The sequence below is a fragment of the Hippopotamus amphibius genome, chromosome 5, assembly GCF_030028045.1.
Source record: "Hippopotamus amphibius kiboko isolate mHipAmp2 chromosome 5, mHipAmp2.hap2, whole genome shotgun sequence".
Lineage (NCBI taxonomy): Eukaryota > Metazoa > Chordata > Mammalia > Artiodactyla > Hippopotamidae > Hippopotamus > Hippopotamus amphibius.
Window position 1 is genome coordinate 122,210,594 of NC_080190.1, and position 27,216 is coordinate 122,237,809.

Sequence of the window (27,216 nt, forward strand, 5' to 3'; positions counted from 1 at the left end):
CTTAGATTACTAATTTAAAAGTTTGAAAAAATGGCCCCTGAGTCCATTTTGGTATCCAGTTCAGTGACATCAAGATTTTCAGAACAGAGGAGCGCTTCTTTCTCCATGGACCACCTTGCTCTTCCATTTTTTCCCCTTTGCAGGCATTTCCTCCTAAAAATGGACCAGATCGCTCTGGCCAGGGGCATGCTGGCTAAGCCAGCTCTGTCTGAAAGAGGTGTCATTCTGTGATTTGACTTGAATTTTTTTTTTTTTTATTTGACTTGAATTTGAGAGAATTCTCTTAGGTTTGGCACAGAGCCTGGGCTAATTAAAAAATATTCTCTTTTGCCTCACTGATCATTGTCCTGTGGATATATTTCTCTTAGGGACTTCATATAAAGAGTTGATTAATTGGAGGCTGGATTTAAGTGTTTCTGGGTCTTCTGGCCACATTAATAACACTTACTTATACTGTGTTCATTAATTAATGGTCCTCCAGGCCATCACCCACCAGTGCTGGAGAGAGCAGAGTGTTCCGGATGCAGGTGTGGGCTCCCCTGACCCCTCACATGCTAAGTGAGGGCCCATCCATTTGAGCTGATTTCCCTGCACAAGCTGTGTGACCTTGGGGAAGTAACTCAGCCTCTCTTGGCCACCATCTCCTCATTTGTAAAATGAGGTCAGTGAACTAGGTGATCTCTAGCGTCATTTCTGTTTAGAAACCTGTAATCATTCTTGTTTTTGTAAGTGAAGCCCAGCTGGATCTAGGCCCTGGGGAGTTTTAAAGAACAGAGCAGGTGCTGAACACTGGGAGGGGGAGATGAGATTTCACAAAAAGAAAAGGCTGTCCTCCGAGGAGCAATGCCAGGGCTGCATTTGTGAAATTTTACTCTCGACTCCAGAGGTCTGTGCTTGGCTGGATTTCTGGGTCCCAGAGGGATGTTTGAGCAAGTGGCAGTCAGGGAGGGGACATCGTGCCTGCTGCAGGCCACATCTCCAGAGAAGGCCTTCCCCGGGGCTGCCGCCCCTGGAAACAAGTCTACCTGCTCTCACTCGGGACCCCGCGGTGCTCAGGCTGGACCCATCCATCCCTAATTGTCTGCTGTCACCACGTCGACTGCCTTCCTGTAAACATTTTTCACGCAGACTTCACAGCTCTCTCTCTCACCCCTTCGCAGGCTTGAGGACTGTCGCTTCTCCCCACCCATGTCCTTGGCTGACGTGCTGTTCTCTCCCTGCCCTTGGCCCTGGTAGCACATTGCCTCAGGTCAGTATCGGGTCAGCACAGCCAAGATGAATGGGGGGAAGCTTGGCTCAGGTGCCTGGGGATTTATAACACAGCCAACTCATTACTGACAGGTTTTGCTTCCTCGCTGACCATGGAAAGCGGTCCATCAGCCTCACAAAAGATCCTGACATCAATAGCACGTCTCAGCAGATTGGACCACAGCCTCTGATTTCATCAGTCGGAAACCTGAGTGCTGGGGGTGCCAGGCCTGGCTGAGCACATGCCAGAGGACACATCATTTGTTGACGGGGCTTCTGGCTTGGAGGCAGGACTGTGAACAGAGAAGGAAAGTCTGAAAAGATCCTGGCCCTGATGGTCTTTATTCCCAGCAACGAGAAGTGGCTGGTACATTCTGTTTCAGCTTCAGGACACGGAACATGCCAGGGAACAAGGCATTCATAGATTAACCTTCAAGTCAGCTCATCTGAGATTTGTGGGTTCCGACATCCTTATAAATGCAGGCTCTCTCTGAACACTGCTGGTGAAAATCAGCGTGGGAAAGGGGATTGTGCGTAGACAAGCCAAAAACTCTTCTTTCCCCCTCCCCCTCCTCTCTACTTTCTAGAAAATCTTATTTATTTATTTGGTTGTGCTGGGTTTTAGATGTGGCAGGCAGGCTCCTTCGTTGTGGCTCATGGGCTCCTTAGCTGTGGCATGTGAACTCTTAGCTGCGGCATGCATGTGGGATCTAGTTCCCTGACCAGGGATTGAACCCGGGCCCCCTGCCTTGGGATCGTGGAGTCTTAACCACGGTGCCACCGGGGAAGTACCTAGAAAATGTTGCCCTCAAAATTTACAATTGCATCTTTTCATTGAAAGGCATGTTCAGAAGCTTTAAGAAAATAAAGTGGTGAATTGGGCTAAATGTGTATAAAGCAAAATAAAAACTACCAAGTGAGTCCACTCAAGTTCCATTTTCTTGAGCTTGAATCATAGTTATTGACAATAACACAGAACTAGGTAAATACATCTGTAATTTGAAATTCTTGCCTCTTGAGACCATGAAGAAAGAAGGCAGAGGGCATTTCAATGCAGCTCCTCTGGGCTTCTGTTGGAATCCTCTCTCTGTGGGTCAATTCTCTGTTCACTTTGGGGGCAGCCACAGGTCATCTGGCAACTGGAGCATTTTTGCGTTCTGCTCACATGTTTGGATTCTGACCTTTGAAACCTTTATTCCACAATCTAAACAGTAATTGTTTATAGGATGGCCAGGTCATTGAGATGCTCTTTCCACACATTCTTTTCATGCCTCCCTGTACCCAGCTCCCTAGATTTTCTATTTAAGTGGCTACCAGGTCCATCTATGAGCTACAATTACACTGGTCATTTTAGAAACAACACTCACCGCGCTGCGTTTAGAGTGACAATGATTATTCTGAAGTGGCCTAGAATTGCGTGTCCCATGCGGAGAAGACAGCCTGCTCCTTAGAGATCTAGGGTGGAAGAGAACCACAGCAGCTGTTCTGTTAGCTCTGATTTTTTTTTTAAAGACCTAACTATGAAAACTAGCAAAAATTGCACCATTTATGCTAAAGTCTGTGAGCTCCAAGCACCCCAGTTTGCCTGCTGAGACCCACGTCTGTTAAGCTGGTAAAGACTCGGCCAGTATCATAAGGGTAACAGTTTACATCCAATGCCGGGGACCAGGGACTGACCCCTGGCTTGTCCTTGTCTACCTGTGTGATTTGGGGTAAAATGTGTATACTTCTAAGCTTCAGCTTTTATGTCTGAAAAAAAAATGGGGGATAATCAAAGTATCCAATCACTTAGGGTGGTTGTGAGGATTAAATGAGATGGTGTGGATAAAGTGACAGAAACTCTTAGTAGATACGCCCCATCTTGATGGACTCTCCCCGGCTATGGGGACTGGATACACACTTCTAGCTGCCCTCCGCTTGAGAACAGGGTCCTGTGTCTACATGCTGCGTGCCCTGGGCTCCTAGCCCCAAATCTGGCATCTAAAAAGCCCCTGCAAATATAAACTAGGATTATTCATCAGAAATGTGTCGAGGATAGTGCTTCCCATCTGATTCTCATGGATTTCTGTTGGTGAAGGTTATGCCTATGGCCCTGAGGGCTCAGACACTGCCATGCTATTTTGGGGAAGAGTTAGGGGCTTTTATCCCCACTGTGGGAGGGGTGGCAGCCGACAGGCAGCAGTTAGCATGGTTTGTCATGGAGGAGAAAGAGTTCTGCCTAAAACCCCAGGACCCCCTGCACCCCCCCACCTCCCCTCACCCCCCCCACTCCGATCCTGGGGGGCCAGGGAAGCACACGCTCCCTCTTGCCAGAGCAGTTGAATGAGAGCAAAGCTCAAATGTGCTTTGGGCCCCTGCCTGTCTGGATTCAGATAAAAGGCAGGTACCGCTCTGTCAATACAGATGGGCCCAGCAGGGATAATTCACCTCTTCCTTTGGAGTAATTATCTGCAGTTACCTATGCACAGACCCAGGGACCCTGAGCCAAGCTGACACTCCAGCAGGAAGAGGAGGACAAAGGATGACAGCGCTAGTCAGGCCAGGCCCTGTCCCTCCAGCCAGGATGCCCACAATGGCCAGCCAACCAGCGACAGGATCCAACCACCCTGGTTCCCCACTCCCTGGTGGGAAGAGACTTCTGCAGCAGGGTCAGTAATGCCCAGGTGCCGGGGGCCTGAGGTGAGATCCTGAACTGAGGCCTCCGGGGGAGCTGGTGTAGGTAATAGGCTGCCGAAGTCTTTGAGCTCTGAGCACCCCTATCTGCTTGTTGCCCTTTCCTGTCGCCTCAGGTGGGTGGCTGGGGCACAAAACTAAAGCAGAGGGGTGTCACGTGACCCCCCATTCTCATGGAAGTTATACATAACTGTGGGCTAGACACTCCTGCCTGGCTTACTAAGAAGCAAGCCATCAGCTCTGCTATCCATCCAACCGCTCTCCCAGCCCTCTCCTCACCCATTCCTGAGTTGGGTACAGAGAGAAGAAAAGAATGTCACTTACCCCCAGGGCAAGTCTCACACTTCCAACCATTTCCGCTCTCTCTTTGGAGGAATCTTCTCAAAAAATAAAAGGGCGGGGGGGTGGGGGTGGGGGGGATGGGGGGGAGAAAGTCCCCAAGACCAACCAAACCAAGTACTGGGTCTGCAGAGAGAAGGGGCTAGCCTCTCATGCCATGGTGGATGTCAGCCACGTGTAGTCCGGGCAGCAGACCGCTCCACCTGCCTCCCCAAGAGCGGAGTGAGGGCGGAGCCAGGGTGGCGGGGGGATGGGTCTATTTTCCCAGGTTGAATGGACGCAGTGGATGAAGCAGCCAAGGGGACCGGCTGCCAGGAGAGGGACCCCGCCTATGAGAGACGTGGGGTCCTCAGCTGGGAGAGGCAGTGCTGGAGGCAGCCTTGGAAGAAGTTTTGTTCTGGGAGAAGGAAAAGAGATCAGCATTAAGCCAGAAACGAGTTTGCAGTTTTAAACTAGACTATAGCAACCGAGATTTTTAAATAACTGAAAGTTGTAAAAAGCTGTGGTTCTTCCTGAGACTACATGAAGGAGTGAGAAATGGTCGGTGGAGAATGGCCAACAGCAATGATGAGGAGAAAAAAAAGCAAATAATTCCATTCCGTGTTTGTCCTGCACAAAATCTCATACATACAAATGACAGATATCTAGCAATCCTGAGTACCTCACAGTGCAGACTGATACAGAATATGTCAACACTGTAAATTCTCACTTAGCCTTTTGAAATGTAAAATGACATACTCTAGCATAATTTGTCTGGTAGATACACTAATATCACCTATTTCCTAATTTTTTCACTTAGTAGAAAGAGAGAAGAATGTGCACAATTCCATTTTAAGCAATTTCCTTATAAAGGTTCAAATCTTTAGACGTTCAAATGCCTGCTAAGGAGTTGATTAATTAGTTATTATTTGATTAATAAGCAATAGTTTAGGGGAAGATATTAGAACAGTTACTGTCTTCTTCAGACATGCTAGAAAATAACCATAGTATTTTACCCACCGTTAAAGCTTTATGTGGCCATATAATTTTTATATATTATTTTACTTTCCAAGGATTCTAGGAAGCCTATACTAAAAATGAAAAAATCCCAAACAAACATTAAGCAAAGAGCTAAAGAGATGATGAAATGTGGTTTATTTTAATGCAACCTCTCAATAAATAATATAATTCATGCTGTTATGCTTTGCTCAACAGGCCCCACTTATCATAGGGGGAGATGTAAAAATATCGCCAGGTAGTTGCCATAGTAACTGCTATGTTTTGGATGTTGGGTCAAAGAGTCCAGGGCTGAGGATAGCCGAAGATTGATATTGGGGTTTGGGGAGGTGCTCAGTAATAAAGTTTCTAGATCCGTGGATATTCACATATTAAAGAGATGTGAATTATATCATAGTGGCCTCTAGATACCAAGCCAACACTGCAGATGTGGGTTGCAGCTCCCATGTAGCAGAATTTCTATGGGGAATGAATCTTTCAAATGAAGGAAACTAGTCAGGGAGAATGTGAGGGTTAAGTAAGACTTCATTTAGACCCAAGCTTCTCATTCTTAAAAGGTCCAAAAACTTTCCATATCCACAATAGTCCCAAATGTGGCTGCCCACCCCCCCCCCACACCTCCCCACCCCCCACACCCCCCGCAAATAATAAACAGACCTCTTCCATATAGACGACTGGAGGTCCCCCATGCAAACTAGACTTCCAAATTATCCTAAAACTTTTTTCAGGGCTCCTTCTTTGGCTGCTCCGTGGACTACAAGGATCTGGAAGCATCTAATGCTACGGCCGCAAAATATATGGAGGAGGTCATTGTGACTGCTTCCCACCGTACACCCTCGCACACACCCATCCCCGTGTGGTGAGCTGTTGTCAGGTTTGAATGAAGGGGCCCTGCCCTCATTTCTAGGTATGGGTCCCTTCAGGTCTAAGCCAGATTCTCAAACCTTAGTGTGCACAAGCATCACCTGGAGAGCTTGTTCAAACGGTGTGCATTCCCAGTTTCTGATTCAGTTGTCTGGAGTGGGGCCTGAGAATTTGCGTTTCTGATGAGTTTCCAGGTAATCTGGATGCTACCGGGTTTTCTGTTACTTGCCCCGATGACATCTTAAAGAATGCTATAGGTGAACTGGAAAAGCATTTGATACACTCAAGAACCGAAAACTCTCTGTGTAACAAGAGGGTAGGGGAGTTATGGGGATTGATTTATTTTAAAGCAAAGGGTCTAAACGTGGGTCTTTCTTAAAAAAAAAAAAAAAAAACGGAAGCTGAGACCCAGCCCCTACTCTCAAGAGATTCAATTTCATTGCCCTGGGGAGGCCCAGGCATCAGTATTTTTCAACCTTCCCCAGAGATTCTAATGTCTGTTTTTAGTGGAAGCAAGGGACCCAGTGGACTCTATCATGGGACCTGGTCCAGCTGCCTCTATGGATTCAAGTAGCTTTTAGGGAAGATAAAAGGACCTATGTGAAGGCTGTGAGAAACAAGCCTGGTGCCATGCGAATGCTCCATCACTCAGCTGTGTCTTGAATTCCGAGTTTTGCCCCAAGGATCAGAACACCCACCCGCTAGTACCGCATGGCGACAGGGGGGCTTCATTTCAGACTCTGTGGCTTAAATCTCACTGTTCTGCCTTGGGCAAGTTCCTTTGTCTCTGAGCCTCTGTTTCTCTGCCTAGAAAGTGAACTAACAATGGGATTAAGTAATTAGAGTTGCTACAGGGAATAAATGAGAACACAGGTGGTGCTCAGCATGAGGTGAGGGCGGGTCTCAGCAATGTGAGTGTAAACCTCACCAGCGGAGGAAGGCTGCTCCTTCTCTGCTTTACAGCTGACCTTGAACAACCCGGGTTTGAACCGTGTGGGTCTTCTTATATGCAGAATTTTTTCAGTAGTAGGTACCTACTACACAATCCTAGGTCGGCTGTATCTGCACATACAGAACTGTGGATACAGGGACGGACTCTGGGACTTGAGCATCTGCGGATTTTGGTATCTGTGGCGGGTCCTGGAACCAGTACCCTGTGGATACCAAGGGATGCCTGTATTTCTATTGACAATACCTTGCATAAGAAAAAAAAATACTCAATAAATAATTTTGAGTAAATTAATGAGTGGATAAGACAAACCACTTAACTGTTGGTTTTAACTCACTCATTGAAATTCAGGGAACCTGGAAACACGTTTCTCAGAAAAGTCACTTCTCTTTGGAACTAAAAAGAATCCCACAGACCTCGATTTGTCAGGGTACCAGTTTTCTATCTTCCCACCACTTCTGGCATTCTATTTCTGTGTGTTTTCTTTCCAAGCAGGAAACACCTCCTCCTCAAACAGGATTTCTCTGTCTTGATTCTTGCTGTCTCATTAGTCTAGTCTTAGCACAGGTTGGACAACAGTCTTGGTTGGCCCAGTGTTTCACAGTCTTCGTACCGACAGTCCTGTGTTCAGGAAAACCTTTCTCACGTCACCCTCCTTGGCATCCAGACATCTCTGAACTGTAAAAACTCAACATTTGGGTACCACTCGTTGCAATATAAAATGTCTCAAAATAACTCATTCCTTTGCACCTGACCTTTGTCAAAGAACAACATATGCCTTCCCTCTCAGCGTCTTGTTTTGGATACGATCACAACGGCAAAAAGGTAAACACGAGAATGAATGTGTCACATTTATGGAAAATAAATACTAATTTTTTGGCAAAAGCCAAAACAGGAATTAATGTAAAAAGAATGACTCATGTCCCTTCAAGATATTTTCCTTTAAGTTGGATTATTTAAACAGAAGGAAATGTGACAAAATGCTTATAATGAAGCAGAGAGCAGCGAATTCTCATGAAAATGTAATGGTGTGGTTTCAGCTCAGGGTACATCAAAGGTTTGCTGGAAATGTGATTATACAGTTTGCCAGAATCAGATTTTACAGCTGTGGGTCTGATCAGAAAGATTGTAAAACCACTCACACAAGAAAGGAACAGCATTTCTCACTGAATCCTTGAAGGGCTATTTCCTCATGTCCAAGTGGACTTCATTGTTAATGAGAATGTAATTCAATATGGCACTGGTTGTCTACAATAGAATCCTGTTCTATAAGGCAATCCATCTCAATGTTCATTTATTAGGGCACATTTATCCAACTCAGGACACACGTGGATGTCGTGGGCCTGCTGGTAAAACTTCCTTTTGTACTATGCCTTTCAACTACTATCAGAACTTATCTATTAGACCAGGTGTTGATGTAACATTGAACTGTTTCTGAAAAGCTAAATTTAATGTGGAAGCTGAGCAAGGAAAAACGAGTTTTCATAATGTGACAGGTGTTCTTCATATACGGTAGTCCCTCTTATCCGTGGGTGATATGTTCCAAGACCTCCAGGGGGTGGCTGAAATCATAGATGGTACCAAACCCTAAATATACTATTTTTTCCCTATAGATAATACCTATAATAAAGTTTAGTTTATAAAGTAGGCAGAGTAAGAGAACGTCCGAACTGCCAGCCTTACTACTTTGCACATTGGGGCCAACTTATTAAGTAAAATAAGTGTTACATGAACACAAGCACTGACATACCATGTCAGTCGATCTTACCAGCTACTAAGTGACTAAAGGGCAGGATACGCAGGGCAAAGGGGTGATTCACCTCCTGGGCAGGACTGAGCAAGATGTCATCACGCTACTCAGAACAGCTCACTGTTTAAAACGTATACATTGTTTATTTCTGGAACTTTCCATGCAATGTTTTTAGGCCATGGATGACCCACAGTAATTGAAACCTTGGAAAGCAGAACCACAAATAAAGGGCGACTATGGTAATTCTAAAACTCCGGATCATGGGAAAGGCACTCTCATTCATTCTAATTACTTTCCAAAGGGAAACGCATTTCCTCAGCTGCTCCACCTTTAGACATCAGTGCCTTCTGAGGTCCTCACTGGATGGACATGAATTCTCGTTTTCTGACACCAGACCAACGATCGCAAATAGAATCGCCCTACGCCCACCCCCAGTTTGAGCCTTCTCCCTCTCTGGACCCAGTGTTTATACGAAACGTTGACGTCACGGGATGGCCTGCATGATTGCCAATGAAGAGGAGCTGATTTCGATCTAAAAAGTCTGCAAGAAGAAGACTCCAAGACTATTCTTCACTCTAAATTTACTGCCTCAAATCCTGTTGCAAGAAGACATCAAGATGCACTTGAAAGTGGAGAATTTGATATTTCCTCACCCACTCACTCTGATCAGGTTAAAACAACACCAGCTATGTACAAAAATAAAGTGCTACATGGGAAAACATCTTCCAGTTTTAAGGGCCAAGGCTCAAGTTGAAAAGCTTCAATGATCTTAAAGGTCTGGAGATTTTGTTTTAATTTTAAAAATAAAACATTTTGAGTGTCTTACATGTTCCAAGCCAAAAATGCAGTCACTCTTCAAAAACACAACTTCTAGTAATACAATTGAACAATACATCGTGGGCTGATTTTCCTTTTAAAAGTAACATCTATTCTTCACTAATTGATTTAGCTATCTTGAAAAGAGCCAGTAGGTTTTTTAAAAATTATTTGACCAGCTTTTTCTTTTTCATTTCCGGAACATATTAATCTTACTTCAGCAAGCATCTCTGCTCCTCTGCACCACTTCTAAAGCCGAAACAAACCTACAGATTATGTTCGCTGTAGTCAAAGTTAGTAGTTATCACCCATGTATCTCAAATTGAAAATCCAGAATTGTTTTTCCTTATTAAAAAGCTTACAGGAAATGTCTTGAGAACTAAGCAAAGATGGCTTTTTAGGGATAATATTAGAAACCCAATGGTTACACCATCTCTCACGGTATAATTAGAAAGACTAGACATGACTTTTTCCTGTGCATTACATTTACCAATTGCTACCCAGGAGGAAGCACTACCAGGACAGGCAAATGCATCTTGGGGATTAATGATAGCCCGGGGGTTTCCAAGGGACTGAGTTGATGACAAAATTCCATTAATTCTAACTAATCATTTCGCCCTAGGATGTGCTGTCCAGCTAAGTAGCTCCAACTATTGTAGCCCGTGCAAATAGCCTGAAATACACAAATACACACACTGACTTACAAAATAAATTTCTCTCCAGCCAAAACAGGATTTTTTTCTCTTTTGGTTCAGGTTTCATCCTAATGGTTCAATTCCTGTAAAACCATAAAGGGAACTGTGATATGAATTGAGAAGAATCCCTTCAGAGTTGAAACTGCCTTACCAGGATTTGAGAATCCAGTGGAAAAATCTCACTTTCAAATCCCAACATGTTCAGAGCTTTGGAACAAAACTGCCAAAGATCTCACTTAACAATAACAATGCATGATTGTTTTTGCTCGTTTCTCAGGATTTGATAAATATAAATGGCTGTCGATCATACTTGATGACTACTAGGCATGAAGGTTTTATGTTCTTTTTTTAAGCTTCTGTTTTCAAAACTATAACATTACTCTGGTAAAACACAAATATGTTATGCATTTTTATTTCTCCCAAAGTTACAGATGAGAATTCATGGTGAATTTACAAAGGATTAGAAAGCAAATGTCCTGCAGTCTGGAGTTAAGGACCACCTCCTCCCATCTCCCAGCTCCAGCGTGTCCTGTGACCCCACTGAAAATTAATTAACCACATCTAGAGAAATGCTCTGTTTACTTGTACCTATCGCCCACCTACAAAGATGGTGAGCTCCTGAGCTGAGCGGCTGTCTCTTGTTGGTTTGTATACTGTCTAGTGTCCAGCCATAGCCTGGCACATAATAGGTGCTTAATTAAAGCACTGAACTAATATAGTCAACAATATTCTAACAGAGAAGCTAAATGGTGACTTGATGCATAATTTTGGTCCAAAATGCAGTACTCACAGCATTTATATTTTAGAAGAGGAAAATGTATGTGAGCATTCCTTGCAGGCTACTTCTTTCCCCCATTTGGTGTTACTTTTCTCCCATTAACATCAATTAGCCTGTTAGGAAATAAAAAGTCAGGCAAAAGGCATTGTAGCCCCCTTCATTTGGCCCCTGCCTCAACCTTCTTGTAGTTCATGGGGCATACATATCTTGGCAAACTAGAAATATCTGAAACCCCAACTCTCTGCTCTATAAATATGAGAAACTTTCTGGAAATCAAGATCAAATCCACCTACACTGTTGAGATGCTATTTATCACAACACTTGGAAAAGGGAAAGAAGATAATAGAAAAGTCTCAAAAAAAAGATAATGAAAAAGTCTAAAGGGGCTGAGATTTCAAGAAATTGAGATTAATTAGGGTAGTCTTTTAGAAACGAGAATGTGGAATAATCTAGATCCAGACAAGCGATGAGCAGATATTTTTGCATGATAGATAATTAAGGAAGGTTAAAGATGCTTAAATCTGTGCTTTCGCTTTGAGTTAACATTTATTTAGAATAACCTGGAGGTGGAAGGCACATTATTTTAAAGATTGTGTCCTGACATAATAGAAGAATGCCAACTAGAAACTTGCCCAAACATCACAGTCAGGACCTGTCCACGCTAGAATGCTAGCATCCAAACCAGGGCCTGCCTCAGGGCAGAGGCTGCCTCCTTTGTGCAGGTCCCAGTGGAGACAGAAAACTGTGGGTTCAAATCCTTATTACGTCTATGACATTTGTCGAACTTCCTTGGGTAAAATACTGTCTCTAAACTTCCATCTTGCAATCCTTTTTTGAGGGGTGATAAAATCAATCTGGTTTCCCCATCTTCATCCCCACAAATCAGCCTCTTTTCTCTATTTAAGTACATGGATGTTAGAATATTTGTGGCCCAAAGCCTAGCTCCTAAGGCAGCATCTCTGTCTTTGTGGGGAAGCTGTAAGATGGATATTAGCATGGTCTGCTAACCGCCTCTCTCCAAACAGACCTGAAAGTGGAGGGGCCAATCAGATACGTTTAGAGAGCAGACTGTGGCTTCCAGAGCATGTTTTTGGCAAGCAAGGCAAAGGTTCTTTAGGGGGGATCTTCCAAGCTTCTCTTTAAGGATTCCAGACTCTCAGTCATATTCCCTTGACACCCATTTTTTGTCATGTGACAATGTGATCCTGGTGGACTTAAAGAGTAAGGAGCTGGTGCTAACATTTAATCTACTGCCATGTGAGAGAAGCCAGTATACACTCCAGTTAGGGATGCTCTTCATTAGCAGGACTCGACATTCAGGATGATGGTAAAGGAATGTCAAGCCTCAGGGCAGGCCTACAGAGGAGAACGTAAAGACCAAGAGGGTATTTTCTGTGCCCCCCAAATCCTCCTGTGTTGGAAGACTGACTCACAAACTAGGATTGCGTGTCCACTGCCCAGTTTCCATGTTCACACACCTGGGAAGGACCCAAGACATGGAGTGAGCAGGAAAGGGGTGTGACTCAGGGGCAGTAGAGAGAGGGATTTGTTGACCCCAGGGAAGAAACAGCGCCCATATTCCTCCCTCCAGGGCCACAGCCATGGGAACTAGTTTCTTCCCCAGGTCAGCCTGGCTTTCTCTTGACAAAGTCGTAACTGTTATTCTGAAGGCATGTACAGTTTTTAAAAGTTGGAGGACAACTGAGCTCTCTAATTATCAATTGAATTCCACCTCTCTTATCAGTGACTCGGAAACTTTTAAGTATGTGAGTAGGAAGGCACTCAGAAACACACACATATACTTGCTCTTTCAATTTCAGTGCTGTGAGTTCAACATCACTGAAAAAAGTGGGGGGAGGGGAATATGATGTTTCAAAACCTCTTCTTGCTAGTAGGATCGTGTTTGGAGGTAAATGAAAAGTCAAGTGATTTTTTTCCATAATCACTGTTTTTTTTTAAAAAAAAGACCTTGACTAAGCTTTACCTTTGATCATTGGAAAACAAACTAGCTCATGAGGCCAGCCCAGTATAAGAAGAGTTTTAATTCATAGGCTGTCAAGTTCAGGTACACAGCGTGACTTTGGTACAATTATTCACCTCTTCAGCTGTTTTTAATGTCTGTTCCCACCGATCTGGGTACCACACAGCTTTGCCGAAACAAAAGTTTTGATGCTACTATTTTTATATAGCCAGTTTAAAGTGACTGCTAGGATATTTAATGCAGTCTAAAAACAAACTTCTAAACATTAAGGTTTTTTTTTTTTTAACTACGTCCTTTGAATACCTGACATCCTGTACCCAAACCTTATCCCATTTCTTCATCTCATCTTTGACCACAAAGCTTCAGGAGGTAAGAGATGGGGCACATTTCTTAGGGGAAAAAAGCTTGTAAAGGCTGAATATTCACTTTATGTCACACAATAGGAAACATGGTCAAAACATTGCCCGTGTGAAAATGGCTCCGTGAGCCCAGAAACTCAATTTTATAACATTTACAAGTAAAAGAAGGATTCAAAGACTGAACCATCATAAACATGCTTGTCAAACTGCTGCATTAACCAGAAGGCCAGTCAACTGGTTCACAATGGAAAATAGAGCTGACAAGTGGACCGGGATTCTCACGAGGTCTGGTTAGTGACTTCTTTCCCCGTTATAATAGCTGCACGGGAGGTCAGATTCTAGCCAGAAAGTTACCCCAGGAGTAGGAAATCAGGGTGCATAGAGCTGGATGGATATGTTAGTTTTCCAAGTCTGCCATGACAAAATGCCACAGACTAGTTGGCTTAAATAATAGGAATTTATTTTCTCACAGTTCTTGAGGCTAAGTCCAAGACAAGAGAGTCAGCAGAACTGGTTTCTTCTGAGTCCTCTCTCCTTAGGTTGTGGATGGCTGTATCCTCCCTGGGTCCCCACGTGGTCTTTTCTCTATGTGTCTGTGCCCAAATCTCGTCTTCTTATAAGGACACCAGTCAGACCAGAATAGGGCCCACCCACACAAGTTCATTGTACCTCAAGTACCTCTTTAAAGACCCTATCTCCAAACATAGTTCCATTCTGAGGTTCTGGGAGTGAGCGCTTAGCCATGTGAATTTTGTAGGGACACAGTTCAGCCCCTGCCAATAGATGACTTCAAGTCTAGTTCACCAACATTTTCATAGTCCGGTGCACCCGTCCTCATTGCATGGTGAGCCCTCCAAGCAGATGTGCAGCTGTGTGGTCTCTTCAGGGCACTCTGCCTGATAGCACTGGAAACACCAGTTCTTGGTCCATGGGATCCCCCTTCGAGTTCAGTGATGACAGTCCCACCAGTGTTGCAATTTTCCTTCAGAGTATCATTCAAAGACTAGATCTAAGCTCCCTGCGTTGCACTTTTATTTCCATCTTGTCTCTCTCAACTGGCAGCTTCCTTGGATTTGGGGTGTTCCCTAACTTCTGAGTCACACATCTCCTCTCTCCCTTATTCTCTTCCACAAATGGCCAAACCCATCCACACAGTGGGTTTCATTCAACTCACAGAAGGCAATCATATCTCAAATTTCATCATTATATGTTTTGGTTGCCACTAAACCATTGATTAAAGAAACAGGAATTAGAATATAGCCATAAAGTGTTCTCGTAAAGATGTTGTTGATTTAACATTGTAAGCTTCCCTCTTTGTTTTAAACACATTAGCGATCACACACACACGCTTAATTTGAATAACTTGTGAGTGCAGTTAAAAACAAAAGCAACAATACATGGATCAGAAATGGGCACAGCTATAATTGAAACTAAAACTGCAGACTGGTTCTGGGTCAAAGCCCCCCACTGGCTTGAGGACCAGATCTACCATAAACCCAGTATCGCCATGGGGGTCCAGCCAATAGCGTAAGAGCTGCTTCTGGACAGAGAATTTCAGGAGACCAGATGGACGCAACCTTAGAGGCCATCAGACAGGGAGGGAAAAACAGAGGAAAAACTTTGAAAGTAATCTATTTTGATGCAACTGCAAACTGTCATTTCAAATCATATGAGAAAAATGTGATAAGAAAGATAACCAACGAACCATCTTCTTCCCAACTAGGGAGACAGTATAGTGCAGACCTGTCATTCTCAAGTTTGATACACATCACAATCACCAGGGGCTAGTGTAAAAATCTAGATCACAGGTCCCCAAGGTGCCAGGACAGGCAGAGAGTTGCCACATACAATGTAGGACAATGGACGTATTTTAGCACAGGTACGTCTCAAATATTGTGTGGGACACACTTATACCAAAAATAGTTATTCATTGTTTATCTAAAACTCAGATTTAACTGGTAATCTGAAAACTTACCTGCCAGGAAAAAAAAAAAATTGGCTTTTTCTTTTTGGCTTTTGCTAAGTCTGGCAAATAATTCTGCTCCCAACAAAATGGAATACTTGAGACCAATCTGAAATGACTTTAACATAAGTATGTTTTAGGGCCTCAAAGAGATAAAGGAAGAAATGACACATTTCATCAAACTACAAAAGTATGAAAAAAATTGAGCAGACTAGCTAATTGCCCCCTGGAAGTAATAATATATGTTGACATGGAGATTAACTTTTAGAAACTTAACAAACTGGGTAAACCTATGACAGGACAAAGTTAAAGGAAGAAGGGATGTGATATGAAGTAATTTGCCTAGAATGCTGTACAGAGAGAGATGTGGAGCTAAAAAGCATGAATGAAAGTTTAAGAGACATATAGAGGGGTGCAGAAGCTTCCTTGTGCTTCCGACAGGAGCCCCGTTCAGAGGACTGGATGGGCGGGCAGAGGGGTGAATGAAAGGGGTAATGGCTCAGAGGTGTCCACAGCAGAGTGGGGACAGAGGACCTCAGGGGATGAATCAAACAATTGAAATCCACAAGAAGAATCCATATAGTAAAATGCAGGATCCCTAGAATAAAGATAACAGTTTTCAAAGCCAGAAGAGAGAAAAAAGTCAGAGTGCCACGAAGGGACCATTAATGATGGTGGACGTTTCATTGGGGCCACATATGCTGGGAGGGCAGGGTGAGATGTTTAAACAGGATCGTTTGCCACCCACAAACCACTATGAAAGATCTGCAGAGGCACTGGAATCACCTGAGCTTGGATGTAACCTAATCACAGAAGCGATATCCCATCACCCTGGTCACTGAAGCAAGTTATAGGTCTCTCCATACACACACACTCAAAAGAAGGGGCTATTCAAGGCCATGAGTCTTCAGGAGTCCTCTTAGAATTCTGTCTAGGACACTGACCTTCAAATTATCTATCCAATTGCCTGCTAAATATCTGTATCTGAGACATCACAGGTATCAACAAAAATATATCCAAAAGTAAATAATAATCTTTTGCTCAACACTTGCAATTCCTCCTCCTTTGCAAAGCTCAGTTAACATTAAACCAGTCACTCAAGTTCAAAAACGTCAGTCGCCATTCACCCCTCATTCCTCTCACCACTCCTACTCAGACAACCTGGAGTTGAATCTATCCCCCTCTTCCATCTCCACTGCCTCTGCTTTAGTCAGGCAGTGGTCTTGTACCTGGACAGCTACACTTGAAGCCTGTCCTCAAGCCTTTAAGCAGATCCTCATGCATATGGCCTTGCCCATCCGAAGCCACATGATAGCCAGTGTCCTGTCATAGCTGAATCTACCTTCTTTTGCAGCTTTCTTGAAGAGCTGTAGAAATGTGACCATAAGCATTTTCTGTGAGGATGGGATAAGCTTTCTAAGCTTGATGCAATTAGACTAGGCGGTCAAGACAGCAATCTCCATACCCAGAGAACAAGCTTAGCCTCACAGCTGGGTGCTGGGCTCTGAGGCCAGCCCTGGGTACTGACTGGCCCCTCGAGCCTGGTCCACACATCTGTCATTCATTCTATTCATTATATGCCTTCCTTAGCGTCACCAGGTTGAAAATATAGTCAGTGACTGTAGCAGTGGATGCTGTTATCTTAGTGATGGAGAAGTTTGTTAAAATAGCCCCCACATTTAGGAGAATTGACGTTAAGTTCTCACACTGCCCGACCAGCTGGATCATCTTACAAGGATCACTCAGCCTCGTCCACCCTATTTTTGATGGGACCAGACACCTGCCCACAGCTGTCTCTTAGAAATCGAAGAGGATTTGTGAGAAAATTTCTCCAAACCTTTTAGAAAAAGGATGTGCAGTCAATTCACTACATTATTTTCCATATCCAATAGATATGTTCTGATAACTTTTACACTTTGTTGATTTTCCTGTTCAAACACTATAAAAATAGCTTAGTCATTGAAGTGAAAATTCACTCCAGCTTTGCAATTTCTGTGGGCTAATTTCTGAAACCATTGCCGCTCTTGCCAAGAAAGAGTAAGAATGTAATATGATTCTGATGTATCTCATATTTTGTCAGAACCCTTTCTTCAGAATTAATGATCTGGATACCTTGCTCCTAAGTATATGAAAGATAGGCTCTTCATAGAATTCTGCCACACAGTTGAAACTAAATCAGCATGTGTGTCTGGAACAAATCCATCATTTTGTGAAGCCAATAAATATCCCTCCCTAGCAAATGCACCGGTGATGGATCACAGAGAAAAGTCACGTGATCTATCGGTATGCAATGAAATATTTGGAGGCATTGCTAATTTCTGACTTCTCATTTTTAGTTTTGTTGAAGGACCAAGAACACAGATGAAAGATTACAGGGATGGATCTGAGTTTCCTGTAGACCTGAGCCTAGCACTCTCCCCCCTCTTCCATATACATTCCATAACCAGGGTGTGTCCCCTCCCACGGCCAGCGTGTGCTCGCCTAGCTCCTTGAGCATCCCTGGAAAGATGTCAGCATCTTTCCAAGGCCCTCCAGTGGCAGAAAGCAGAATTTCAAGACCAGGTAGACAGGCTGCCTGGAAAGCAACAGGACTGAGTGATTTCTTAGTCTCCACCTGCCTTCCCTGTGAGCAAACTGAGTTAGAGCCCAAAATCATGACTGAGAAACATAACCAGCCTTCTCTCTCACACATTCTATGTGAATAAAAATGGTCAAATCACATGTCAAGTACTTCACAGTCACTTCCTCCTCACCAAAATCCAACATACAGTTGGGAAACTGAGGCTGAGAGTCGGCAGGTGAATCACCGGGGTCACACAGCTGGCCAGTGACAGAGCCAGGCTGTGACTCAGGTCAGGTCTCTCTGTCTTTGTCAGTAGCTTTCAGATCTCGGTGCACATCAGACCCCTGAGGGGCTTTTAGAGCCTGGTCCCAGGGCCCCTGTAGCCTCGCCATCTGAGTTTTAATGCTGTCTCCTGGCAACTGTGATGTGCGTGCAACTTCAGCAGGCCAGCTGTGCATCACACCACCTCCCTACAGTCTTCAGGAGAGCAAAGCTGGACTCGTCTGCCTGAGACGTCAGCTGCTCTTGGGGTGGAGGCTGAGACAGAATGGGTTTTTGTTTTTTTTTTAAGAACTTTTATTGAGATACATTTAACAGACAATAAACAGCATATATTTAAAGTATACAATTTGGTATCCCAATCTCCCAGTTCATTCCTCCCCAACCATCCCCGTTTTCCCCACTTGGTGTCCATATGTTTGTTCTCTACATCTGTGTCTCTGTTTCTGCCTTGCAAATGGGTTGATTTGTACCATTTTTCTATAGGCCGACAGCATGGGTTTTACAACTCCTAGAAGTTGCTCAGCAAATAATATATGAGGGATATATATAACCAAATCACTTTGCTGTACACCTGAAACTAACACAACATTGTAAACCAACCATACATTGATTAAAAAACTACCAGGTAGTTAGAGTAATCAAATTCATAGAGACAGAAGGTAGAATAAAGGTTATAGTTATATACAATGGAATATTACTCAGCCATAAAAAAGAACGAAATAATGTCATTTGCAGCAACATGGATGCACCTAGAGATTGTCATACTGAGTGAAGTCAGTCTGACAGAGAAAGACAAATATCATATGATATCACTTACATGTGGATTCTTAAAAAATGGTACAAATGAATCTATTTACAAAAAAGAAATAGAGTCACAGATGTAGAAAACAAACTTACGGTTACCAAGGAGGAAAGAGGGGGAGGGATAAAGTGGGAGATTGGGATTGACATCTACACACTACCATGTATAAAATAGGAAATTAATAAGAACCTGCTGTACAGCACAGGGAACTCTACTCAATACTCTGTAATGACCTATATGGGAATAGAATCTTAAAAAGAGTGGATATATGTATATGTGTGGCTGATTCACTTTGTTGTATAGCAGAAACTAGCACAGCACTGTAAATCAACTATATTCCAATAAAAATTAATTTAAAAGAAATAAAGATTATGGTAACCAGGGACTGAGGGGGAGGATAATGCAAAATTGTGGCTAAATGAGTACAGAGTTTCATTTGGGGATGATGAAAAAGTTCTGAATTTGGATAGTGGTCATGGTTGCACAACAAGGTGAAAGTATTTAATGCCACAGAACCGACATTTAAAAATAGTTAAAATGGCAAATTTTATGTTAGGTATATTTAACTACAATTTTTTAAATGTTTTAATTTTTTAAAACAGCATTATCCTCATTAAGCTTAAGTAATTTCCCTGTGATGTATGAATTCATGAAACTTGGCAGATTGTCTTGTTCTTTCAACCAAATGAACAATTCTATCCACCTCCAAAATCTCTTTCCTAAGTATTCTTCTTTTTTAATAAATTTATTTGTTTGTTTATTTATTTATTGGTTGCGTTGGATCTTCGTTGCTGTGCGTGGGCTTTCTCCAGTTTTGGTGAGTGGGAGCTCCTCTTCGTTGCAGCCCGCATGCTCTAGGCGCATGAACTGCAGTAGTTGTGGCGCACGGGCTTAGTTGCTCCGCGGGATCTTCCCAGACCAGGGATCAAATCCGTGTCCCCTGCATTGGCAGGCGGGTTCTTAACCACTGTGCCACCAGGGAAGTCCCTCTAAGTAGTTATTCTTTATAGAAAGTTCAACCATTCCCTCTGGCTTAGCAGATACTGAAACACATACATCCTTAAATTATAGTTTACAAATTTGACATCCATAAGCTACTTCCACTTTGCTTTTGTTTGATTTTGTTTTGGATTTTTTAGTGGAGAAGAACTCTTGAAGAAAAGAAAAGAAATATACTAAGTGCTGTAAGGCCTCTATTTGTGGGATAACTTGGCCTCGTGGAAGCTTAATGAAGCTGGATTCTCACATACAGAGGAAATTGCTTTAATAGACAAGTAGCTAAACAAAGTGACACACAGCGCTTCACATTCATTTTGTTATGTAAAATTGACTCTTCTTTTTTAATGAAGCACTAAGTTGCTTAACGTTATCTGCAGAATGTTTAGGGAGCCTCCTAGTATTCTTCCCACATTTAGCAGTTTCCTGTAGAAATGGTTCAGTTCTGGAGACAAGCCACAAAGTCCTCAGTGCATGAAGAATTACATTTTCTAATAGTGTAAACAACTTGCATTTATAGCCCCTGAAAACTCTACTTGGATATTTTGCCAGGAAAAGACAATCAAAAGCCCATTCGTTTTCTTCCTGAAAACCCATCGATTTTGGCTTCAGTGGAAAGGCAACATCTCTATACTGGTTTAGTTTGCTTTTTAAAATCAGTCTTTGCCCAAGAACATAGGCATCGTGGGTTTTGGTTAGCAAGAACTGCCAAAATAATGATGCCTTTCTTTTCTCAGTGTCCCTCAATTAGCTTGTCAGCGGTGATAGTTCTCCTCTGTGAAAAGCTCTTCCACCCACGACCAGGTTGTGTTGAACAAACCTGGAAGGAGTGTAACAGCATGTAAAAAACACCAGCTTCGCAGCTGCAAAACTGAAATTCAAATCCCAGCCCAACCAGCAGTGGAATCTTGAGAACGTTCTTAACTCTTCTTGGCTTCAGTTTTCTCATCAAAAACTGGATCCCTATCTCCTATCTGTCTGGCTGATTTGTAAGAATTAAATAAGATATCTCATGTGGAAAAGCACCTAGTGCATGGCAGTTGCTCAATAAATGTTAGTTGAGTCTTTCTCTGGAGATGTTTGTTGTGATCATTGCAATCAATCAATTTGCATGTATGATAAACTCTACCGTGCGCCTAGCTTTGTGCTGGGATTAAACTTCTGATCTAGGGAAGCTAACACTCTATTATAAGAGGTAAATAAGAATAATATCCACAGATGCTAAGAAAGTAAGAGAAGATGCAAGATAGTCAATGATGAGTTGGGTGGGACAGACTCTGAATGCAGAAGCAGTTTTTTCTGAGCTTGGCCTGCCTGGGAGGCTTCTTGGAGGAAAAGGGGGGTGAGGCATGAACAATTCAGCCTAGAAGCTCGGGCACAAATGCTCTGTGCTGTACTATGTTCAAGATATTATTTCAGTCTCCCCCTCAAAATAGCTGCTTAAAGGAAATTCTTGCTTCCCCTGCCCCACCTGTGTGTCCCAAGCCATGTTTGTTTCTCGTGTGAGGCTGCTGCCCTCCACCATGCGCTTGGAATTCAAGGCAGTTCCATCTCCGGTGTCTCTGGGCAGACTCCTCCTCTTGCATAAAAACTAGCCTGAGTTACAGGCTACCCACGGCACAGATGCTGGAGCCACCAGCATGAGTCTCCAGAGGAGAATGGAACTCGAGCGTGAGAGAAATGAGGCGTAGCAAGAAAACCACTGAACCAAACATATTATTCACCGTGAGAAGAGCTATTCAAGACACAACCATTTACAGTAGCGTTAAGGGAGAGGAAAACCTAAGACACTAGAAAACCACATCAGAATCTTTAACTCAAACTATAGAAAAAAGGAAATTGAAAAAAAAAGTAATGTATTAGGTACATCATTTATCTATATACAATTTCATGGTTATACATGCAAACTGCCATCTAAGGGGAGGTGGATAAAATGTGAGTGCATCCCTCTCCGTGAGTTCATCTGACACTTATACACAATCGTATTGTCGTCTTCACTAACAAGAAACGTTTCCATTTAACGAAAAACTCATAATCAAGGAAAAGAAGACTCTAATGTGCTCTATGGCTTCTGACCTGGAAAGATAGTGCTCAGGGAAAATGTGATGACTGTTTTTCCAATTATAGACTTTTGAAAATGGCAAAACTAGCATTTTCAGCTCTGCAGCCCGGTGAGTGCTTGTAACAAGTAACATTTTGTATGCCAAGCACCACGCTCCAGTTTATCTGTGAGCACCAGTCTGCTGCACGCTCAGTCAACGTTGCTCATCAAGAGCTCATCACAGTGCTGAACATGTATTTGCTGAGCCACCAGAATGATGAAGCCCAAGCATGCAGTAGTCAAGGGACAAAGCCCAGAGTTGGCAGGAGATTGCAGACAGGCAGGCTCTCTGCTCCACAAGGTGATCCAGGGGCCCAGGTTGTTTTCACTTTTCTCTAACCTCGAAGTCTTTCTTAAGTCTCCCAAGCATGGTCTACAACTAGACCATTCTAAATGCTTAAACTTTGACACTTTACATACAACATATACACTTGGGTTTCGATGCCTTCAAAGGAGGGGTCCATTTCCAATTTGCCATTATATTAAGAGTACAGTCCTTTGAGGTCCCAGCCCGTTTTGGAGGGGGTCTTCTTTCAGACTCCCCACTTACGCAGATTTGATTTTACTTTTTGTCCCCACATCTTATAAAGCCATCAAAGCAAAAGTGCAAATTTGTTCATCTCAGCAAAGTACCTCAAGACAAAAGCAGCTTCCCTCGCACTTGTGCTGTTTGCCTCTTTGAGTTGGTGTTCTCTCGCAACGTTGGACAACTATCTTCTTAGCAATTCAATACTTTTATGAAGGAATATATTTTTATGTAATATATATTATGTTCACTCATTTTAGCTGTTTTCAGTAAGTTGGTTGGCCCAAGCAACCTAGCCTGCTGTTAGTGAAAACAGAATACATCCAGAAAAGTGTAAATGAAGGGGCAGGAGCAGAATTCAAAATCCTGGCTCTTTGCTAAAGACATCAATTCTTTCTGAGCTTCAGGTGCTAGAAAAGTTTGTTGTGAAGATGGAATAAGTTAGGTACCACATACATTACAATGCCTGGCACAAAATAGTTGCCTCTCTTCTTTTATTATTACATGACATGATTCAATGGGAAGGTGTTTTCATGGGGGAAGTTGAGCATATGTTGGGTGAGATCAAATGTTGGAGGGAAGAAAGGTGTTCTGAGGTGGGGACTGTGTAATAAACAAAGCAAAAAGAAAATGAGGTTTCTAAGAACAGATCTTCTGTTACTCTGAGCTGGAGGGAAAATGACATCACGTGGCATGCTTTCCTCACTTTTGTCTGCTTGTATAATTAATCTCTTTTATGACCCATTTCAAATGTCACCTCAGAGTCAAAAGTCTTATTAAATGAATGAATGGATGAAACTGTTAATCAGTTTTCTGTGGGGAAAAAAATTTAATGCTTTGGAAAATGTTTGGAAACACTCATCACTATACAGTTTTTCTCAGTTTTATACTTTAGGCTTTCCATTTCATATTGCCAGTTACATATGAAAATAAGCTCAGCTGTGTAGCCCAGAATGGTGGATCTGAATAAACCTAACATGGTTTTGAACTTCCTTCCCCACCCTCAGACACATTCATATTCAACATTCTAGAAAACTCTATCTTTAAAGATCTCAGAGAAGATGCTACGATTTTTCTCAGTCCAACTACCCTTTCTGTCCAAAATCCTTTCTCACACCTCAGTTAAGTCCCTTCTGAAACTACAGAGCTAGTTGAAACATGTTTGGGATTTTACACTTTTTAAAGTCCAATTGCTGGAATCTCAAGCTTCTTTTAAGGCATCTGTTGTAACTACTTTCAGTTACAGTCCCTTCCTCCCTCCCTCCATCCCTTCCTCACTGCCTCTCTCCCCCCTCTATTCCTCCCTCCCACCCTTTCTTTCCCTTGCCTCTCTTTCTCTATGTCCTTATATAGTTCCCCATTCCTGTTCTCCAGTGTTCTGGTGAGTACCCCCACCTAGCAAAGCCCCAAGGTGGCACCTCTGAGGACTGACTCTGACTCCAAGAAGGCAATTTGTCTGCTGTCTCCTTCCCTTTCTCAACCCTTCAACTTCACAGGTCCCCCAACCTCAGATACTTGTCCTCACTTGTCTTTTCTTTCAGTGTTTACGGTTCTTCAAGCATGCAGAGAAGGACTCAAAACTGCATCTCCTCTTAGGAGAGTTTGCATTTGCATCATATTTTCATTTCATTATGTGTCCTGCAGATCTACAGAGATATGACATCAGTTCATTCTGCGGAATGTTTTAATCTCGCAGAAGTAAATGCCAGCTGCACACATGCCTCTCCCATTTGCCCTTACTTGATTCTGCTCTCCAATTCCAAGCACATTTATGGTAATGAGTTAGCCTGGCCGTGCACTTCTCTGTGACCCTTTTCCCCCCAGGCCCTGCAGTGTTGGTGTGAGATGTCAGAGATGCATAAATTCCCCATTAGGGAGATTTCAGTGAAAAGCACGGAGCTTCCTCCCCCATCTCGTCAGCCCTGCGGAAGAGCCACACTCACATCATCCTTAGCTCTCTGGTTGGCCGTGCGCAGGACCAGGTGATGGCTGTCATATTTCAGGAGGTGACCAGGGAGGAGGCGAGACTTGGAATCAGGACAGTCATACTGACAACTAACGTTTGTACAGCCTTTAAACCTTGCAAAGGGCTTCCGTCTTAGCCGCTAAATCATCACCATCATTCTAGAAGCTAAGTGTTTGTCTTATTATTCCCATTTTACAAATAAAGAAATTAAGCCCTGGAAAGATAGCATAGTCTAAGATTGCAGTGCCAGTCAATTACTGAACCTAGTAGTCTAATCCAGGGCTTCTGATTCCAAAACCCATGTTCCTAGTATTTATCATACTTAAAATAGTCATCAATACCACCTTCGTGGAGGTGGCATGTTTTTATATATAAGAAGAACTATTACAACTGAGTGGCTCCTACTTAGCCAGGGTAGTCAGGGGTAGGGGGAGTATTCGATCCATTTAGATTCTCTCTAATTTCCAAATCTCTCCCTAATAAAATGGAGAATAAGAGACACAAATGCCAAGAGGGGGAAAACGCCCACATAAGGTGTCCTCCTGCAGCAGACCACATCCTGCATAAGGCTTCTTCCCTTAGGGCTGTAACCGCAGCTTCTCTGTGAGATCTACCAACCTTTCTGTATCAGTTAGCGTTTGCTACATAACAAACCACCCCAACATTTAGCTGCTTATAATAACAACCATTTATTTAGCTCCCTTAGCAGGAAGGAGGCGAGTCACTTTAAAAAAAAAAAAAGAGCTATTCTGGACATAATTCTGACAAAGAATTGGTTGATTGATTTGATTGATTGATTGATTTTAACTGCAAGGACCCTGTCTCTAAATAAGGTCACATTCACACTGGGGGTTAAGACTTGAGCATATGTTTTTAGGAGGACATAACTCAGCCCATAACACCTACCTGTGACTGACTAAGCAGAGTCTCCACTGGGTGACAACAGCCCAGAGGGACTTACAGGCTAGCAGTAACTTGGAAAATTCTTCAGGAGTAAAACAGTAAAGCTGACTTCCATGATTCCTGCTGCTTCACCCATGATTTAAGAAGAAACACCTCTCAACTACAGAAAGGGGGAAGATCTCTTGGCTCTCAAAGGGTGAGGGAAATTGATGGGGAGATGGGGAATGAAAATTAGTTCACCTCACCGTAGTGTATTGAAATTATTCTCTTTCTACCTTTGTGAGGGTTCAGTCTTCCCAAGGAAATTGTAAGTTTTGAGGCCAGGTATTGTTTTACATTCATAAATATAAATAGACACCAAAGTATTGAAGAATTAACATTCATGGTTTCAACTATTATCAAGCAACCCCCAAAATCCATGTGGCACAGTAACTTATAATGGTCAGGAAATCATTTTGAATCCCAGCAAGAAGCCTGGTTGTAGAATAAATCACCCAACTACAGTCCTCGCAGCTCATCATACAGTGTATTTTTCACTTCACACGTATAGTTTGCTTCTAGATGCTGAATTTGGGTCTTGTTTGTTTTTCATGTCTCTCTACTTAATGTTTTTAACATTGAGAATACAGTTATAACTGTTTTAGGCTAATTCTAACATCTGTGTCACTTTGGGTCCATTTCAATTGATTTTACCTCATTACAGGTTATATTTTCCATTTTCTGTGTATGCCTGGGATTTTTTTTTTTTTTTTTTTTGGATGCTAGACATTGTGAATTTTGTCATGTTTCATGCTAGATATTTTTGTTTTCCTCTAAATATTCTTCAGCTTTTCTCTGGGATGAAATTAAGTTCTTGAAAACCGTTTAATAGTTTCAGATCTAGTTTTTAATATTTGTCAGACAAGACTGGAGCAGAAGAATTTGAGCAGAAGTGGTTCATGCTACTTTCAAGCCTGGTGCAAATAAATATCTCATGGAAAATTCTCCATGCTCTTTATTGTTCTGGCAGCTGATGCACACAAGTACAGCCTGTTTACAAGACACACACAAGGAGGTACAAGATGAAAGGTACCAGGCCCCTGAATCACCCTTGGAGGAGACCGCTCACTAATTCAGCACACTATTTGTACTTTATATGAGCAAGGAATAAATTTTAGTTGTGTTTTTCCTTCTGTCCTTCTTGGTTCTTTGGCTGGTCTAATAATCAAATTAACATAGGATAGATTAATAGGAGAAAAACAAATTTAATTATGTAAGTACAGGCATCCCATAATAATATAGACCCAGGGGCAAGTTGGGCAGTTGAGGCTTATATGCCATCCTGAGCTAAGAAATGGGTTGGGGTCAGGGCTTGAAGGGGGAGGAGGGTAATTCAATAAGAAGAGCAGATGTTTGTTAATTAGGTGTGTGCCCTGCCCTACAGACAGGTCACACAGACCAAGATTGTCTCCAGTAATAGCTCTCTCTTTGAGCCGGGCCCCCTATCTAAATTCTTTCAGGTAGTTAAGAGAGTAAGTTTGTCTTGAGTCTGCTGGGTCTTGACTGCCTTCAGCTCAAAATAACCTACATGTCAAAGTGGCATATTTTGGGGTCACATATTCTGCTCCCCTTCAGAACAATTACACATTTTCCAGATTTTTGTTGCGGAAATTGGAGATACCCTGTG